Raw genomic sequence first — 20225 nt, forward strand, 5'->3', positions numbered from 1 at the left:
GGTTTTCCACATAAAAATATGGTATCTTTTGCTTTATTTTATATATGCTTATTATTTCTGTGTATTGTTTGGATTTTTACTATGTGCTATATTTCAAATTTGCATCTGTTAAAAGTACTTTTAATTTTGAAAATAGTTAAAATTGGTAATTAGTTTTAGAAGACCTATTCACCCTCCCTCTAGGTCTAAATCAGTGTATGCAACTTTCTATCAGAGTTTCTGGTTTCGGTCCTACAAATTATGATTTATGTAATAGTTATTATTTATTTGCATATTATGGAGTGTTAGAAATAAAAGAGAATGGAGAAACTGTATATTATATTGATGTGTGAAATATAAGAATACTTGGGGGTTTGTATAGGAGACGACATGTGTGGAGAGCAAGTAAACCTAAACCCTATATTGTAAACCTATACATTGTAACAATATATTATAGAATATATTTTAACAATACATGGTAACATTATATTATATAATATATTCTAACAGTCCCCCTCAAAGTCGGGGTGGGTTATATGAAGCCATCTTGAGTTTAAAGACAATCCTTCACCCTGATATAGCTGACGTGGCACCGATGCTATCGTGGTTGATGACATGGCAACTGAATTGGCAGGTCTTGACACTACTGCTGGCACCTTTGTTGCGTGGCAACTGACGTGATAGGTGACGTGGCACAACTACTGGTACCGTTGCAGAATGTGTCAAATGTTGTACCAATCCTGACATGTTAGGTGACGTAGGGTAGATCTGTGAAGATATTGGAGGTAGGTGCGAAGTGTGAATAGGTTAACGTTGCCATCCCCGGTGGTAACTACTATAAACTGATGGGTGATAAATTTATGAAGATTCACCACGTTGAAGGCGCGTGTGAGCGCATGATGATCACTAATGGCGCGTGGTGGTGTGGTGATAAAGCTGATCCGACACGTTGAGGTGCGGGATTACCGCTGGTGCGCATGATGGCGCATGGAAGAGTGGGATTACCACTTGAGGCGCATGGTGGCGCGGTGACGGAGCTGATCCGACACGTTGAGCATCTCTGAACGAGGCATCTCGTTAAATAACAAGGCTTCCCTATACGGGGCATCCCTAGGCAGGGCTTCTCTAAACGAAGCATCTCGTTGGGTTTTCCGAAGGAAGAGTAAGACAACGAGGCTTTCCTGGACGGGGCATATGAAGATCTTGGAGTACGGAAGCGTGAGTTTGCTGGTTGACCACCACCGGGGATGGTAGTGTCATCCCTGACGGTGGCTCTGATACGATGTTAGAAATAAAAGAGAATGGAGAAACTGTATATTATATTGATGTGTGAAATATAAGAATACATAGGGTTTTATATAGGAGACGAAATGTGTGGAGAGCAAGTAGACCTATGGTAAACCTAAACCCTATATGGTAAAGCTATACATGGTAACAATATATTATAGAATATATTCTAACAATACATGGTAACAATATATTATAGAATATATTCTAACATGGAGCATTATTTATTAGATTTTTTCTTCTTTTAAATAATAAATATATATTATGAAACATACTCCAAGTACTAGAATGCTCTGGTTGGCTAGTGTGAGAAAGTGAGTTCAAGTTTGAGCCACTTGGTGCAACTAATGTTGGATGTTCGGTTCATACAGCTATCCTATTGTACCCTCCTACCACCTTGCTCTTGTACAATTAACAATTGTTAATGGTGCTTGGTCCTTTCCCTTCATCTCATTCTATTGTAGAAATAGACTTGGTTGTTACAGAAGTAAGTCAACATAATAACTTTTTGTAGATCCAACATGTGATTATTGTTAAGTAAATTGTTGTTTGCAAGAAAGATATCTACCAAATAAGTAATTGAACAAACTAATTAAATGTCATTGATATAAATCACTAGCCCAAAAATGATATCAATATGATTAAATATAGAAGTTGAACTTGTTGAGATGGTGGTGAGCATTGGCTTGAGGTTATAATTTGTTTCAAGGTCTTTCCTGTATCATGATTTTAATTCAAATATGGGCTTATGGTAGCATTCTCCCTTATGATCCGGTAATTGACTCCAATAAATTGTGTTCTTAATGGAATCTGACTGGAAACTCTCATGGTTGCTTAAGGATATCTAGTTCAGTCAGTCTTTTGAAGAAACAATTGTGGAGCCGGTTGAAAAAAAATGGTAAAAAAGAGAATTTTAGATTTTTTAAAAAATTTTAAAGTAGGATATAAATAGCAAATGGCATTATTATTCTTATCAGTTAATTTCGACCTATTATTGTTATCAGTTAATTTTTAGGCTGAAAATGATATAAATATTTAGTGCATATTATGAATTTAGTTATCCATGAACCTGAGTGGTAGAAAAAGCAGTTGAATATTATGTAGATTTTCAAACTTGTTTAGATTATAAACACAATTTAATCTATTATTATTTTTTTTCACTCCCCAATGTTCCTTGTCTTCTTTATTTTGAGCAATGAGCATACTCATCTGTAGCCAGGCTTGCTTCCTCATAGGCTGCCCTAAATGTTTAAATGTATTATTGTCATCAGGATTCTTAGTGGAAGTGTTAAAACAGTGTTGTTTTAACAACTGATTCTTCCCATGAACCTTGACGGCGAAAGGGCTGTTGTTAAGCATTCCATCTAGGGACCAAAAGCTAAAAATGCTTGCTTGTATGCACTGTTCTTACGGAGAGAGAGAGAGAGTCTATTATGCACCAATTACTAATAGGTGGTCTTCTCTGCTGGACCTTGCAAAGTGACAAAGTGACAGGATAGTGATGAGTGTTGTAAAGCGACAGGATAGTTAATGCATTAAATTGCAGTTCCCCGGACTTTTTTGATGTTTCTGTTGTAAACTTACTCTTTCAGGCCTTGTTGTTGCAGTCATACAATTTAGTTTATCATTCACAGTGCTAATTTTCAGTTTTTCTGAAATAAGGTTATTGCGGTAATGAATTGATTTAAAGCACCTAGTATGATGAGTGCCTGCTACTTAAATCCTTGAATGCTAGAGATTTAACTCCTGGAGCTTGATATAAGACATAAGATAAATATATGTTTCTCTTATTGCTGTGGCATGTGTGTGCGCTTTTCCAGGTATGCTGAACCAACTTGATCAGGTGACAAATATACTTTATCTCTTTGCTGTGTCATGTGTGTGCTTTCTAGCTATGTTGAACGAACTTGAGCAGACTTATAAATTTATAATTGTGTCATTATATTGTCTCTTTGTGCTTTTGAAAGTCTAAAAGGGAGGGAATGCCAAGAATCATAACGAATTTTCAAATTCATCACTCCGTCATGCTACATTATGCTTATCTTCATAACTTTTTTTGATGTTTGTCTTCATCCCTATTTCCCCCCTTTTTACCTTTATTTTGCTTATTTGACTTTCCATTTAAAAACTGAAGATGTTCTGCTGCTAGAAAAGATTTATACAACATAAATTGTACTCCACTCTGAGCTGTATGATCAATTATTGTATTTGTTTTTTTTTTTTTTCAATTAAAGCATTAGTACCACAACAAACAGTTGTCCGTTTTGGTGATCATATTAAGTTTAGGATGGCTGGAATAGCACCTGGTGCATGCCCCATTGTCCTTATTGCTTAAGTTTCACATTGATAACTGGTGTTTACTGTTTGGTTTATCATTTTACAGTAATTCTAAGATTTGTTCGATAATCATGAAATACTGAATCTGGTGGCTTCAATATGCCTAATGTTTTTTTCAGACTTGTAGCTCATCTATGAAATCTTGCTGGTAGAAGCCTGATGTAACAACTGTGAGGCATTGGTTACAGTTTTTGGCTTGCTTTCCTAATGCAGTTGTAGCCTGGTGCAAGTTTCAAGGACAGAATAACAGGGTCAGTATCAAAACATTTTCTTTTGGTATTTTAAGTGTTGACTGGTTCTTTAAGGAAGGAAAATTACCCCAGGTTCATTGCTTTTGCTGATGCTTCATTGTTTTGAGGCTGTGGCTGGCTTAGCTGAAGATTGATATGTGCGTGAAAGTCGTTTCTGTTGGGTCGATCAGGAATATAAGAACTTCTGTTTGATTCAGTCACACCCCCTGCACAGTGAAGCTGGTACATAAACTTCAGCTTAGTAGCTACTCAACAATTTTCACTTTCCGGATTCAAAGATTAAAAGGGGTATGTAAGCTATCCTTGGTGATATTTGGAGTTAATAAGAGTATTCTAAACTGAATACCTTTCTCTGCAGTTCTGTATTCTCTTGACTAATTAGATCCGCCTTCTTATAAAGCTCTATGTTTTCCTGATGAATGAGACACCCCTGTAATTAAATTGTAAAAATTAGCCCCAAAACTCAAAACTAACCATTATAGTAACTGGAAAATTGAGATGATTCTTTCAGGAAACCTTCCGGTTTAGTTCTTTTATCTCATCAGTTAAAATCTGCTCCTGCAGGAAACAATAGCTACATTTAGGATTATGCATACGCTTTATATTGGGGGGACCAGGAACAGTACAAGATGTAAACTGTGATGGGTCTAAGCATGCTTTACCTTTTTCATACGGACACCTTTCAGACTCATTTCGAGTTGATTTTCCAGATCCTGTAGATCTTTGACGCTCAAACCAGAAAGTTGTTCTCCCAACAAATGCCTGCATTGCTTACATTTCTTACACTGGAATTGTAGGGTCATAAACTACCAGCACTACATTTGCTCTCTTCCTCCCTTCCTCTTCTCCCTCAAAAGGTATGATTGATGTACTTCAATGTGTCAACCTACAATGTCTTGGTAGTGTTTGAAAATTGAAGTTTTGCAATTTGCTCTCTTTAACTCTTCAAGTGCCTTCATAAATTAAATACAAAAGCTATTTTGTTTCGGAAAGTACAAATTGGTTTGTCTCCATGTTTCCTTATGGCACTGGATATTCGTCCTGTCATTTGATTGGGAGTTTGTTCTTGTGAAGTTTGATTCTCCCCTCCATTGGCTTTATGTTTTCATTTGGTGCATTCTAGGTGTTGTGAAATTGACCTTCTCCGTATAATTGCCTCAATTATTATGCTGATTGAATTCTCTTTGTACAACTATCACACACAGTTGATTTCTCTGCTTATTGCATCCATTTTTTGTCCTTGAACCATAACATTTTTATTTACTACAGGATTGCCTGTGCATATGTTTATTAAATTGTCATCAAAATTAAGTATGCAGCACAATTGGGTTGCAGAAACCCCAACAACAATGACCCGACTTTAGGTGTTTAAGGTATAGGTCTATCATACTTGAGGTTCCAGAACTCAAAGGGCATTTATTTGATGGAATCCAGAACCCAGGATGTCATAATGAGTAGTCCTTGGAATCTTGCTATTTTAAGAATTTGTTATGTGTCATGTGCTTGTTAGGATTACTCGCTTTTAATTGGCATGCTAACAAGCGTTTTGGCAGATTGCAATTAACAGAGCTAATACAGAAACAGAAAGTGAGAGTGTTGATTTATGACAGTGGTGGATTTAGACTAATCTGAATATAGAGACAGATGTTCTCAAGGTTTCATAAGGTTCTGAAAGTTTTTTAAGGGATTGGAATAATCAGGTGTGTGATAGTTAGCAAACAGTCATATACGCAAATTGCGAAGGAAAGAATAAGATTTGGTTTATTTTGGAGGGCACCATACCACCATAGCCTTCATAAGGTTTAGTTTTGGCAGAGTGCAAATAACAGAGCTAATACAGAAACAGAAAGTGAGAGTGTTTGTTTGGCATACGATGACATGTGAGTTCTCTTTTTATGGACTGAAGCATGGCATCATGTCGTATGCTTAGGTTTGAGACCCCTTTTGTGATATGGCGTCAACCAATTTGCTGAACAGATTCCTATTCTTCTTTGAGAAATTCAGGAGGACATTGAGGTATATCGGGAGGCACCAACTGGTCCATTTGTAATTTTACACGGAAATGGTTAATTCATTATCTGCACATCGCTGATTTCCCTTTCTCTCTCTCTCTATACACACACACACACACACACACACACACACACACACATTTCATTGATTGGCAACTGTTGAGGGATGGAACAGCTTGCTAACTTGAGTGGTGTTTAGCTTGACAGGGAAAAAAGGTCATAGAGCGGTTTTACTGCAGGAATTTTTCATGCTTGTTGAAGCACCATTGAGGAGCATTTGGAAGGTGCCTTTGGAATCCTAGTCTTTAAGTTATTAATAGATCACCAAGTCTGCCATTCCTTTGTATTTATATCAAAGGATGCCTCAACCTCAAGTATTTCCCCCTCTTCACTCTAGATATATATATTTTTGATTGGCAACTGTTGAGTCTTCTTGAGGAAGTCAAGAAGGTGGCGTTTAGCTTGACAGAAAAAAAGGTCCTAGAGCTGGTTTTACTGCAGAATTTTTTCATGTTTGTCGAAGTACCATTGAGGAGCATTTGAAAGGTGCCTTTGGAATCCTAGTCTTTAAGTTGTTTATAGATCACCAAGCCTGCCATTACTTTGTATTTTATCCAAGGATGCCCCAACCTAAAGTATTTTCATCCCATTTTTCTATTTGTACTAATGCCTTCAAAATTAATTGAGCTTTTACATAAAATAATTATATCAGTTGTACAATCCTGTCTTCTCCAATCTAGTAGATCTAATATTTTACTGATTTGCACGCCCTTTTGCCTTTAAATGGGGTACCATAGTGGCAACTGTCAGTTTGATGTCTGGGCAAACCTGGGGGTGGGGTGGGGTGGGAGAAAAAAAAATTCCATTCAGTTGACCAATAGTAAGTAGGTGCAATCAAGTTTTTACCAAGTTGAGTTGAGTGAAAAAAATAAGGAAGTTTCTGGTTGGGTGAAATCTGAGTTTTGTGTAAGATTTCCTTCAAAGCCAATATGATGTATTAAAAAGCTTTATAATGCATGCATGGTCAATGAGCTGAAGTCTATTGGACTCAGTGATGACGACAACTGGAAGAGATTTCACGAGTCAAGCTTAATGGATAGCATTGGACACGGGGAAGGCAAAGGTGAATATGGAAATGACCCTAGCTGTAGAGACTTGAAGAGAAAGGATTGAAGTTACGAAAACAATAAGACTTAGTGTACCTGAGTTCAAATATTTTTGAGAAGGCTTTATTGAGTACGTTGACATGTAAAGGATACTAAGCAGCTTTGATACTAAAATACATTAAGCAATTTGTACCATGACAATTCAAGTTGTTAAAAAAAAAAAGGACATAACAAATTATAGAGAACGAAAGAAATGCTTTTATATCACTCGGAGTAATGAGGAACTCCGTTCTTGTTTATAATATAATGTTGAAACCATGATATGTGTTCTTGCTGTGTAAACTTTTGTTGGCCTTGTGTCTAGTACATGTCAAAATCAATTTGTACCATGATAATTCAAGTTAAAAAAAAGGGACATAACAAATTATAGAGAATGAAAGAAATGCTTTTATATCACTCGGAGTAACGAGGAACTCCGTTCTTGTTTATAATATAATGTTGAAACCATGATATGTGTTCTCGCTGTGTAAACTTTTGTTGGCCTCGTGTCTAGTACATGTCAAAATCAAGTTAAATTCCACCAATTTCATGGTTGTGTACTGTCCATGGCCGAGCATGTTACAGATGCGCAAGGAGCAGAACTGTCCAACCTTGAAATGGCTCCTCTATAGGGGTGTCTTCTTTTTATGCGAGTTTGGTTAACTGATGCTGCATTATGAACTTTACTTTTATTTTTTCAGAGGAAGATCATGATTTTCTACACTGCAGTATGTTTTGGCTAACGTGCATTAGTGTATAAGGTTCATCAGTATGTGACGAAGTGATCTTACCTGTGGCTTTCCTGCAAGTACTGTAGCTGTTGCCTCAAGCTTTCTGCTTCCCTTTGCCAAAACTAACAAGTGCAAGAATATTTATTTTAAATATCAACCAAAAACTTTGAGAATGAGAACCAACATGATGCAATGTACTTAAACAAGATTCTTTAGTAAGGTAATTAAACAAGAAGAACTTCCATTAGCATTAGAATAATCAGTATTTTGTTGCGTAAAGTATAAAGAATGATTATGAAATAGAACAGAAAACGTTTAAAACTCAGATAAAGTATTGGAGAAAAAAATATGTAAAACAGGCAATCAGTTCAAATATTCCTGCTTGCATTCTCAAACTGGATTTATTTGGCAATGAGTTGAGTTTTTATTTTAAAATTCTTATTTTTGGTTTTTCTTCATAGTTCTTTTGTGCTGGTTACTTAAGATGTTAGTTAGACACTATAGTTCTTACAAAGTGCAATTACATAAGAAGTAAAGGGCTTAATAATCTCATTAAGTTTGTACTGATAGATTGAATTTGTCTTCTATTTTTTTCGTTCACGCTATTTGCGTGTCTGTACACTAGATGCTACATCTGATCAATGATTTTATTTGTTGCAATTGAATCATAAATCCGACCAATTTTATTCATTCAAGAAGTCAATGATTTAAACAATAAGTTTTATGCTTCTCCTTTTAACGGAGAGTGCTTAGGAAGGTAGGGATGTGCCCTAAGACCTCTAACATGGATGCTCCCAACTTGTCAAAATGGCAATTCAATCTACGGGGTCCAATCAATTTCCATATCCAAATCAATAGACGGATCAAGAATCTACCTAATGAGATAAAACATAGGACCATCAAGTCATGGACATCTAGAATGAGTTGTGATTTGCATTCATGAGCCATGCTTCACCTTTACTTTTAGAGAAGGGGCAAAGTGGATGAAATTAGGGATTTGATGTAATTTAGTGTTAATTTTTATTTGTTTTTATTATTTTGGGAATGTTTTAATTTTGGGTATATTTTAGTACTTTATTATTTTAGGGTTTTTTAGGCTTTGGTTATGATTTTGCTTATGTAGAGGCTTCTATTAAACTAAGCAAGTTAGCTTTGATTATTGGAATATTATCATGAGTTTGAGAATCCTCTCTGTATCTTCTTCACCCTCTTTGTTCTTACTCTTCTCAATCCGTTTGGCCTATCTTTTCAATCTGTCTTCTCATCTGTGGTCTATCTTCTCACTCCCTTTTTTCTAGTCTCTTCTCATCTTCTGTGTTCTCATCTCCTACTTTCCTTCTGTCTGGCATCAAATTTGTGTTACAGAACTATCTGTCCTACCTCAATTTGGTTTGAGAGCACTATATGTCTTACATCACTTAGCTACAACAATGTTGTAATCTCCCTTAATCAAAGCCCAATTGTTTCCCATATCTTCATTAAGACCCTCTGAGAGGACAATTCGGCCTTACTTGAAAATGGTTACCAGTTAGCTTAGAGGAAAAAGAATTCATTTCCCCGTCAGATACATAAAAATTCCCTAATTCCCGACTGGGCTTGATTCTTAGGTGAGCAATCATTAGAGTTCAATTAGACTTATTTTGAAGGAGGTTTTGAGAGCTGAGGTAATATTTTCTCAATGGTTTGAAGAGGACATTGCAACCTAATTTCTTAAAATATAACTAAATGGCACCGTTTTAAAAGCGCTTTAGAAATTGAAGCCCATAAGGATGTAAAGAATTGCGATCTGCCCTAAAGATTCTCTTTATGGGTTATGATCATGTTACTTCTTTCACTCAAACCAACCAAATAATGAGCATCACAACACAACTTCATATGCGCCCCTTTTCCTTTCTCGAAGCCTCCAAAAGAAGCAGCAGGAAGAGAAGCAATGTCTCTAGGAGCAACTCATAAAATCTTTTATGGTAAACAATCTTTGTCAATGACCCTTAGTTTTTGGACATTTGATAGCATGGTGGTTGAAGTTCCGCTATGCCCTTTACACATCATACAAATGTATGGACTCAAAGCAGTCAAGAAATAGTAACTATTGCCACTTGAATAATGTATGCAAAAATTCACAGAGAAAGTTGTCGGTGCAATTCAGAAGATGTACTGGTGGTCAACTCACTTGACCAAGTTGTGTCGGTGTTAGCAAAGATGTACCGGTGCTCAACTCTTTGGACCTCAATATCCTGGAATGCACCGATGCAACTTCAGTATGCACTCTTCCCAATTTTGAGTTTTGAAGTTACTGTTTTAAGTTCAAAATATACGTAAATTGCTCTATTAAGTTTGAGGGATTAGGACCAAAACCTAGGCTCCGATGTAAATTAGCACAAGATGGTGATCTAGATCTACATGGGGTGAATAGGTCTCAAATTTTTCAGTAACTGTTTTTTACTAATTTATGAATTTACCAATATAATGGTAACTAAAAAATTAGCTAACTAAAAGTAATGTAAATCAAATCACTCATCATGATTGAAAGCGTAAAAAAATCTAGAGTATTAAGCAACCACATGATTAATATGCAGATTTATGTGTGGAAACCCCAGGAAAAAAAATCACAGGGCTTAGTCCAAGCAGTTCAAATTTACTATGAGAAAGAGATACCACAACTAGGTTAATCAGTTTTCCAAACCTAGGAACCCTTGGTTAGACTCTCCGCTCGAGTCTTCAAGCTGCTGCTCTATCACGTGATCCGTTCCTCACACAATCCGCTTCTCCTTGAGCACATTAAAGTCCATGACTAATAACATCTAGGCTTTGTTTTTGTTGTGTAGAATCACTTTGATGTTGAATTTTGTCCAAAAATAAATAAATATGGGTCAATGGTTGTCCAATCTATTTTTATTACCAACCTAAATCTCAGATGATTTCACTTACATTTTCTGAATGTCCTTGTGAAATGAATTTTCCTCTATCTCGTTTGAATTTTGTGATGAGATCTACTCTTCTTGGATCTTAGGATCAACTTGTCTCGGATTTCAGGATCTATTTGTCTTGGACTCTCAACAACTTCTTATTTAGTTTCTAGTTGGACACTTCAGTTAAAAATCTTCGTATACTAACTTTAAGGGAGGAAGAGAAGAAGGGGGGGGGGGGGGGGGGGGGGGGGGGGGTGTTAGTGGAAGAATATCATGATAAGAGTGATTTAAGCCTTATTGAATATTGATTGGATTGATTTTGGGAATCCTCCCATCAATATGTTTTCCATATTTATCATTGGTATTCTTTCACCTATAAATAAGGGGTGCATACGGTCCGGTTTGGTACGATTCCTAGCGGAACCGGAGCCGTTCCCAACGGTTCCTAGAAATTGGAACCGAAATCGTTGGGACATGGAACCGGAACGGAACCGGTTCCGGTTCCCCCCCCCCCCCCCCCCCCCCCCCCCCCTCTTATTTTTTTTAGCAATAACTTAGGCCACATTTATGTTGATACCATTTCATGACTCTAAACCCATTCGTAGTGCATTTTGATATATAATATAGTACATGAGAACATACATTTATTATATATCTCTCTTTGTATTACAATTTTGATTTTTGATGGAGAGGTTTTACATGAATATTCTTCTAATAGGATTACTGCAACATATAATCAAAGTATTTTGAAAATTTTATAGCCGAATAAGCATCATTAGGCATATGTATAAGTAATTATATAATTAAAAAATATATATATAATTATTAGTACAGTTCCGGCTAGTCTGGAACTGGAACCAGAACCGGAACTTAACGGTTCCAAAAATTTGAAATTGGAACCGAAGCACCGGTTCTGGTTCCTAGCGGTTCCATTGGTTTTTTGTGCACCCCTACTATAAATAGAGATGGTCATTGTGGACAAAACTAAGAAAGTATATAATAAAGGTGATGTAGCCCTTTGAGCTTTGTGGGCCGTGGATGTAAGCCGTAGTGGCCAAACCATATAATCCTTGTGTTCATTCTTAATTTCTCTCTTCAATCTTTTTATTTTATTTTTTATCAACAGAGCCTAGTCCAAAATTTAAAGTCTTAATTTCCAGAGGGATTCCCTAGAGTAGGGTAGCAGCTAATTACACTAAGGATGCAATTTTCTGGACATGTGAGGTACAATAAATGTTGTTGCATCTTTTGCTTCTCAAATCTCTTCAAGCCTTAAAATTTTGAATCATCACGTCCACACTGAGAAAGCAATTTTCTCAAAAGTAACACTTCTTGCTGCCGCCTCCTTATTACAGACTTGGGATGATTACTTTCGGAAGGTCAGAAGCTTTTTGATCTTGGAAAATTTACTTTAAAGTTGAAATAGAAACATATATCCTGGATGAAGGTTGCATTCTAGTAGCTGGTGCCTTCTGAAACAATTTTACAAGGAGGCGATGTTGGTCTATGTTGTGGAAACAATGGTCTTGTTGCACTAATGCATTACTGGCAACTAAAAACAGTCCATATATACGTTAAATTTGTGTAAAAATTATGGGGTGACCTTAAAATTTGGTACGAGAGCCAGGATGGTCCGACTGCAACGAGGGCGTTGCGAGTTCGGCACCACCCATTCGGGAATGGTCTGGGGAGACATTGTTGATGGTCTGTGGTCTGAGGAGGAGATATTGGTGATTCTTCCATTTACATATTTTTAAAAATCGTAAGAAGGGAATGGTCTGAGGAGACATTGTTGATTATTTATAGCTTCGGGAGAAGTTGTTTCTTTTATCTATGTATTTTAAACATGTGGATGAAGGGGAATGGTCAAAGATTCTGAGGAGACATTGTTGATTCTTCCATCTAAATATTTTAAACATGTGTATGAAGGGAAATGGTCTGTGCAGTATTTTTAAAGGCTCGCCTAGTCGCACCTAGGCAGGAGGCACAGGTGCAGGTCTACGCCTGTTGTCATCCCTGGCTCATTGATGTTTACTAGGCGCGCGCCTCGGTTGCTCCTCATCCTATTTGTTAGGTGCGCCTCACTATTTTTTTTTTTATTTATTAATTATTCTATTTCTTAAGCCAAAAATGGTACTTTTTGCAACTTAATAAACTAATAAGAAAGCCTATGCTTATGAGAGAAGGAACTTTTGTTCAAAATAATAAATAAATTCTGTTTTGCCTTCCAAGAAAACAAATTTGTGCTCTTTTTATGGTTCTTGAATGCTTAATAGTTGATGGATTTACTTTTTTATATTTTATATTAATTTTTAGAATATTGGTACAACTTATGAGATATGAATGCTTTTATGGTAGTTTAAAATTTCAATTGTCCGCTTCACTTCACTCAGGCGTACACCGAGGCTCCAAAGGAACCTCTAGCGCGTTGGTGCACCTTGAGCCTCTAATAAAACTGGGTCTGAGGAGAGAGTACTATTTATGGTCTGAGGAGACATGGTTGGTTGCTTATAGTATGAGGAGACATTGTTAATGGTTTATGGTCTGTGGAGAGCCATTGTCAATGGTTTATGGTCTGAGGAGACACCAGTTAAAGACGTATCCACAGTGGTTTAGAGAAAACGCTATGGTTATGTCTTGGCCTTAGAAGCACAAAAATGGATATGGGACATGGATACGACACGGACATGGACACAGACACGACAACATTCAAATCCTAAAAAATTAGGAAACGAACATGGCGAATAATATATATATATATATATGATGTTGTACTTTAAGAAATTAAGAGTAATATTATTTTATTAGAAAAAGAATTATGGCTTAGTTAGTAAGAATCCATAGAAGATAAAAAGTTCATGGAAACAAGAGGAAAAAGAGAGAAAAATAATTTTGTTGTGAAAGAATAAAAAGAAGTTTCTAGGGTTTGTGAAGAAGAAGAATAAAGAAAAGAGGAGGACAAAGAAGAAGAGATAAAAGAGGAGAGAAAGGAGAGAAAGATAGAGAGACCATCTGTAGGGAGTGAAGCTTGGTTGGTGGAAGAACAAGAGAGACTAAAAAATGATCGTGCAAGAGTGTTAACCTTTGAACTAAAATATAAGCATAAATATCAAATTGTTTAATATAAAATTATTTTATGAAACCACTTTTAAGTAATTAAGTAATGATCGTCATATTACTGAAAGCTATTGAACAACTTCTTATATTTACACTTCAACCTAGCTTTCTTTCTAAAACTCTCTTAAAATCCTCAATTGCCTCACTTATGAAAAAAAATCACTCGTATCGGACACGTATCCATGGCGTGTTTGACGCGTGTCCACGGCGTGACTGCGCCGTGTTCGTGCTGTGTCCGAATAAAAAAAAAAAAAAAAATCAGACTCGTTTTTTGGCGTGTCTAGTGTGTGTCTGTGTCCGACACGGATTCTTTGCCCTTTAAGGCGTGTTTGTGGGCTAATCAATTCAATGCATCCAGACATAGTCATTGGCTATATAAAGACTGTGTTTGAGGATGCATTGTCCAAGTTCAGTGTCTCAGATATCCACGCACCAACTTGAGGGGGAGTGATAGCCGAGATATGATAGGCTAGAATCATGGATGTAACTTAACATATTAGCTGAGATATGATATGCTAGAGTGATGAGATTTGACTTTATTTACGCATATGTCTTGGCATAGAATATACAGTGATTTTATTCAGTTTCCTTTCTTGTAATATTAACTTGTGCTCTTTTTTGTATATAAATACTAGAGCTCTGAATGAGTGTTTAAGCCTCATTCAAACCTTTACATATTATTAATTCTCATTCAATCCTTTACACATTTCTCTTCTATTCCTTCTATCTTGCATTTCTTCTCAGATACGATTTAATTCCCATTCATGTCTTGATTATACTCTTGCATTTACAAGCATGCCGAAGAGGCCTTGTACTACATGGAAAGATGTTTTGTCCTATTTATAGACAGGTTCTTACTACTATTCTTACCTTTTGGAAATGAGTCTGTAATCCATACTTCATTGACTGGTGTGACTATAAACTTCGTTTTTCAGATGGATTTCTTCATTTGGACGCTTTTAGTTTGCAAAATTCTAGCACTTTTGATTGGTAAAAACAAACGAATTATCTTTCAATGGAATTATGTTGAAACTTGACACTTGCGGACTAGTCAAGAGCTTCTTACTAGCATCCGGTGTGTTTGTTATGGGACCTGTTCATTCTTCTGCAAATGCACACAAAAGGTTATTAGCTCATGCCTTGTTTTCTGCTAACAGATATTATATTGAAGATGATAGGTTCGCCTTCTTTAGCATATCGTCTACATGTCCTATGTTTCGTGTCCTCCACCAGAACAACCCTTCAAATACTATTCTTCATGCTTTCCAGGTTAAAGCTCTACTTGACCCACTGGGAGATGGAGCATCGGCTTAAATGCTGCTATATGCCTTTTTATTTTGACCCCACCTACAATCTTATGCAGGTATGTAATTTCTCCTGATAGCATCAGTCGTCTAAATTTAAAATCAAAGTTGAGTTAATGATGTAACCATCCAAATATTTACGTCACAAACTAACTGAAACATGAACATCTTTCCAGAGCTGGAGACAACTTTTTTGGCCCCCTAAATATGTATAAATAACAATAATAATAAAAATAAAAGAAGCATCTCTGAGAAAATAATTCATATAGAAGTGTTCAAATTGCAAGGGAAACACTGGTTCCCTTCATGACAGAACACCACTAATCCTTGTAGCTGCAATTTATAAGCTTATTTTATTGTTATTCCATGGGTAACACAGCAAGGATTTTCATTCATGAGGCAATTTTTTTATAAATTTCAATTTTGTATATTAAATTTTCTTCAAATTAATGTTTTGCAATCTGTCTTTTAATTTTTAATGGAAAAACTCTGGATTGAAAAACACAAGAGCACTAACCATATCAAATCTTTTCCGCTGTCACTATATTAATTAGATTTAAGGTTTATTCAAAACTTGAATATTTAGCCATCAAAAAGGAATCCTTCTGAATTTATTTTACATTTCTTCTCCGAGCTGCATTTAGACTCAAAATTAAATATAAAAAGGAGCACAAAACCATTGGCTTCTTTTGCTTCTGGGGGAAATCCAAATCTCCATCCCTCAGTAAACTAGTTAAACGTTGTTAATTACCCTAACTGTACCTGTTTCCTAGAATTCACCCTAACCTCTGTTGCCTAGTACAGAAAGATTGACATTTCAGTGTGGCTACATGACTCTTGCGCTACACGTGTTGCCCAAGTGGTGTATTATATCCTATCACATGTCACTACCATCCTTGCTGCTTGACATAATTTTTATACACAACATTGACATCGGCTTATAATGACTCGTTACTCCCTTACTCCATCCCAGTTGACATGCCTGCTGTCTGACTGCAATTATTTAATGATCTCCTGGGTATATTTCTAAATATTCTATGATAATCGATAGAATTAAAGAGATCATCCCTTCACTGGCATATGACTTTTGAGGTGAATAGATGTTTCCAAACGATCTGTTTTTGGCCCTAATATCTAAGTTGGTTCATGCATCATTCAGCAAAGATTTAGCTCATCAACCTATATGTATTTCATGCCTCCTTGGGATAGTTATCGTCAACTGAATTTTCTGTCCATGGCCTCCAAAATCTATCTCACGTTACAAATAGGCTGATGATATGCATAGCAGTTTGCGCTTCGATCATCATAGCTGACATGTCATAGTCCACTAGGATTCTAGAAGGTGCTTGGTTCTATGGTTGAGGTGACTCTCCTTGAGGTCTAAACTAATCTCACCTTGACTCGAAGACAGAGAGATCATTTGACTCTTGGACAAGCATGTCACCTTGGTACCATCTTAGCACGGTAGTAACACCCAATAGCCAAAATGCTGCCTTATTACGTTCGAATCAAGTAGCTCTAGTTCATCTGGAGGCTCTCAGTGAACCACAATAGAAGTGTGCATCATGACTTAAAGAGAACACTACATCGGCATCTGACTGCCCTGTTCTCGCCAACTATTAATTATGACTTTTATCTCATGCTTAGGAGGTAAGACAGAAAGATTAATCAAGAGACTAGCGTAAAACATTTTACATATAAAATGTTTCCCCCCAACTTCTTTTTTTTTTGGTTGAAAATTCCGTAAAAGGAAAAAAAATTGTAGTTGTATTCTAGTCCTTCATGCTTTCAATTTCCCTCAAAAATTTTCCTTTCCCGTTCCACTGTAGCTTCGAGAGAGAGTAAAGATCTGAAGTTCAGAAAAATCCTTAGCAATCAGATTGAAGAAACTTTATTTGAATGGCGAGGGAAGTTCTTGTTGCTTGAAGACCTGACGAAAGAGGATGCCGATTTCATAAAATCATTGGTGGGCAAGCCCCAGAAATTCAATAAGTTTTTAGTTAAGAAAGAGAGAGACTAAATTCTGAGATTAGAAGTTCTAATCTTTCATTGAGTCATTGACTAACCATACTAGTTTAGGAATCTCTACGTTGAATGTTGAGGCACTGCTTGTCTCGTATCAAGATTGTGTTTTGGCTTATTATTTGAGGAAACACGACGCAGGAGTTTGGATGTTAGCAAGCATAGAATGTCTTACGGTTCGTAAGTCAGTTTAGCAGATATGATGTAAAACATACTACATGTGAAATAATTCACTCAGTTTTGTGTTGCCAAAACACTGGAAAATATGGGAAATGTTTCTGGAAAACAGGTGGAGCATAAGAAAAACCTAAGATTAGTCATTTTTAGATGGCAAGTTTAACCCTTAAAAATTAAGCCCTGATTTGTGTTGTGGACTGCCAATATTTCTCCTTTAGCCTAATCTACCTTGGATAAGAACCACACTGAGATACTTTGTTTTGATATTTTGTTTTCTTTATGGAAGATTTCACATATCTGCTGAAGAATGTCCTTTACTTTTCTGTTCCAAGTTTCCTGCATCACTTTTGTGCTTTTGTGTGTTCTCTATTGCAGTTTAAATTCACAAACTACCAAGATGATGATAAAACTGCCATCAGCTTCCAATTGATACTTCCAAAATTTCCTCAATATTGTTTGAGCACTTTGTAGGTCATGCATGGCTGCCTATGCCACAAATCTGCAGTATGTAAGTCCTAGCCTCTTCTCAATTTCTGCTTTGATGAAAAGCTAATCTTTTGGCTTGTTTGTCATATACATCACGGCTTTTCCTATAAGAGACCCATCCACAGCACTGTTGCTATGTTTTTTTCAGACTTATGTTTCCTAAGTAATTGAAAGATGTTAAAATATTTTCTTTTTGCTATAATTAGTGTTAAGATGAGAAAAGGGAAATAAAAAAATAGTAGAGAAAATTATACAAAACTATATGCTAGTCACCACTTCCTCCCTTATTATTTTTTATTCCTTAATTAATTGATTTTTTTAAAAAAAAATTAGAACCAAAGTTCCTTAAAAACCTCCTCCTTTAAAATATCATGAACAGTTCCTCTAGGTTGAGCACTTTTTTCAAGGAAGTATAGAATAGCAGGAACATTTAAATAAGTTTTATTCTTTATGGGATCATAAAAACTACACTTTAATCTTTGGATTCCTAAAAGATTAGTTAATGAATGTATACGAGTATTTTGATGTATCAATATCAACATCAAATAGCCTGCAAATAGTAACACCAAATATCTAGGGTATCAATATTTTGATGTTCAAGAAAGTCAATTTGTTCAAACATACTGGAACTAGTTCAATGTAAAAGTAGTCTCTTATAATATGTACATAAAACCTGGAACTACAAGAATGCAGTTTACAGGAACCATAAACCGTAAACAGTTTTATTTCAATAAAACATTGACATACTTTTTGTTTGCTAATCAAATGAAATTAGAGGATATGCATCCAACTAAATTGTCCAGTTTAATTTGGATTCTTTTTTCTTATTGTGAGCTTTTTTAACTGTTGTTTCAGGTTGTGGTTTATATTGTTAGGAAATGAGTACTTTTTATTTATTTATTTTTATTTATTTATTTTTTTTTATAGAAGTTTTAGTTGATCTTAAAAAGTTTAGATTATTAAGTAATCTTCGTACATCTAGAGTATTACCATAATCAATTTAGCATGCAGTGCTAGATCCCTTCTCCATGAAAGGTCGATTATTTATTTGGGAACTTTATAGTAGAAGTCCTGTATGGGATCTGAAAATGCTTTAAAGGGGCAGCAGAAGAAAGAATGGAGAAAAAAAAAATGAGACATACATTGCTGCCCCAAAGATTGTTGCGAGACTTCTAAGCAGAGTAGTTGTGAGAGAATTAAAGATGGAAGTCCATCTTAGATTCATTAGTGCACTTCAAATTAGTCTAGGACAAACTATATAAAATTACATATACTGTTTTACATTTACATTTCCTATAGATCTTATAGCATGTGTATTTTAAAATATGCCTGTGTAAATTATCACTTGTGAGAGTATTGAGGGATAAAAAAAGTAATTGCTTGGGATTAGCTTCCCCATTTTTATAATTTTTGTTTGTTTCTTAGGCCAAAAGAATAAAAATATTAACTGAAGAAGCTCTCAAAATTAATTACAATTAAATAAAATTGAAATGTAGGATAAGAAATGAAAAGACTTGAGTTTCCTCAAAAAAATTATTTTTGCTTATTCGGAAAACAAAGCAGTAAACAATCTTACTTTGCCTCTACTGATGCAGGTAAACTTGTTAGGAATCTTACCTTGACTTCTGAAGTGGGATTCAGCAATTGATGATGTTCCTCTTTCACTTCCTTGTATCGTTCGATTAGAGATTTCATGCTGAGACAAATTAGAATCAAATGATTATCTCTATTCTCCACGTCTATGCATGTGCGAGTGGAACACATGTGATGTAACAGTACTTTTATATGATAAGATCATGATATTTAGGAAAGCAAAATAAATGTCAAAATCTATTAATTAGAAGTCTTCGAATCTACATGTTATTATTATTTTGTTTTCTCATCTAAATTTTTAGTTGCATCTTTCTTCCTTGTTGGGCGTTTTGAACAAAATAGGACACAATTAATCATCCCCTATGCACACTTTTTTTTTTTTTTTTACCAAATGTTGATCACAAACTCCATAAATAGAACCAGGATTTAACTGTTCATTTACACCCTTTTAACCTAGTTCTACAGGCTTTCCTTTTAACCTAATTATTTATTTGTTCTCTTTAATTTATGACTATTTCCTTCTCATTAAGTTCCGACCAAATATGATGAATTTTTTTTTTTTTTTTTTTTAACACACAAAAGCTGCATTGGGATTCACTTTTTGGTAGTTTCAAGTAATGGAAAGCCTGTAGAATTAGGTTAAAAGGGTGTAAATGAACAGTTAAATCCTGGTTCTATTTATGGAGTTTGTGTGTCAAAGCAAAAGTGAGCAGAGGGTGTTGGTTGGTTGGAGTTTAGAAGGTAAACCTAGGTGGTGGAAATGGGGGCATAGAAAACTATTGAACTGTTAAACTAGGGTTTTAGTGCAAGGTTAGTGATCTAGTCCTAGACTTCAATGGGGATAAACTTGTTTGTTTAGTTTATTAATTTTTAAC

The 20225-nt window shown here is 35.6% G+C and overlaps 1 long non-coding RNA gene across 6 annotated transcripts in view; it reads left to right on the forward strand.

Moving 5' to 3' along the window:
* The window catches only part of LOC132294196 (uncharacterized), a 29276-nt gene extending 9610 nt beyond the window's left edge, over positions 1-19666 (forward strand). For 3 of the 6 annotated variants that reach the window (XR_009478001.1, XR_009478003.1, XR_009478005.1), the window contains exons 3-9: positions 3723-3854; positions 3927-4142; positions 4419-4711; positions 14704-14892; positions 15038-15131; positions 17647-17779; positions 19353-19666. This is a non-coding gene — a long non-coding RNA (uncharacterized LOC132294196). The remainder of the gene's footprint in view (positions 1-3722; positions 3855-3926; positions 4143-4418; positions 4712-14703; positions 14893-15037; positions 15132-17646; positions 17780-19352) is intronic. The other 3 variants (XR_009478004.1, XR_009478002.1, XR_009478006.1) reach the window with 3 other exon arrangements.
* The last annotated feature ends 559 nt before the right edge of the window (positions 19667-20225 follow it).

Source organism: Cornus florida, unplaced genomic scaffold (assembly GCF_030987335.1).
Source record: "Cornus florida cultivar Cherokee Brave unplaced genomic scaffold, ASM3098733v1 CherokeeBrave_3.0.0_Hap2_Chr02, whole genome shotgun sequence".
Classification (NCBI taxonomy): domain Eukaryota; kingdom Viridiplantae; phylum Streptophyta; class Magnoliopsida; order Cornales; family Cornaceae; genus Cornus; species Cornus florida.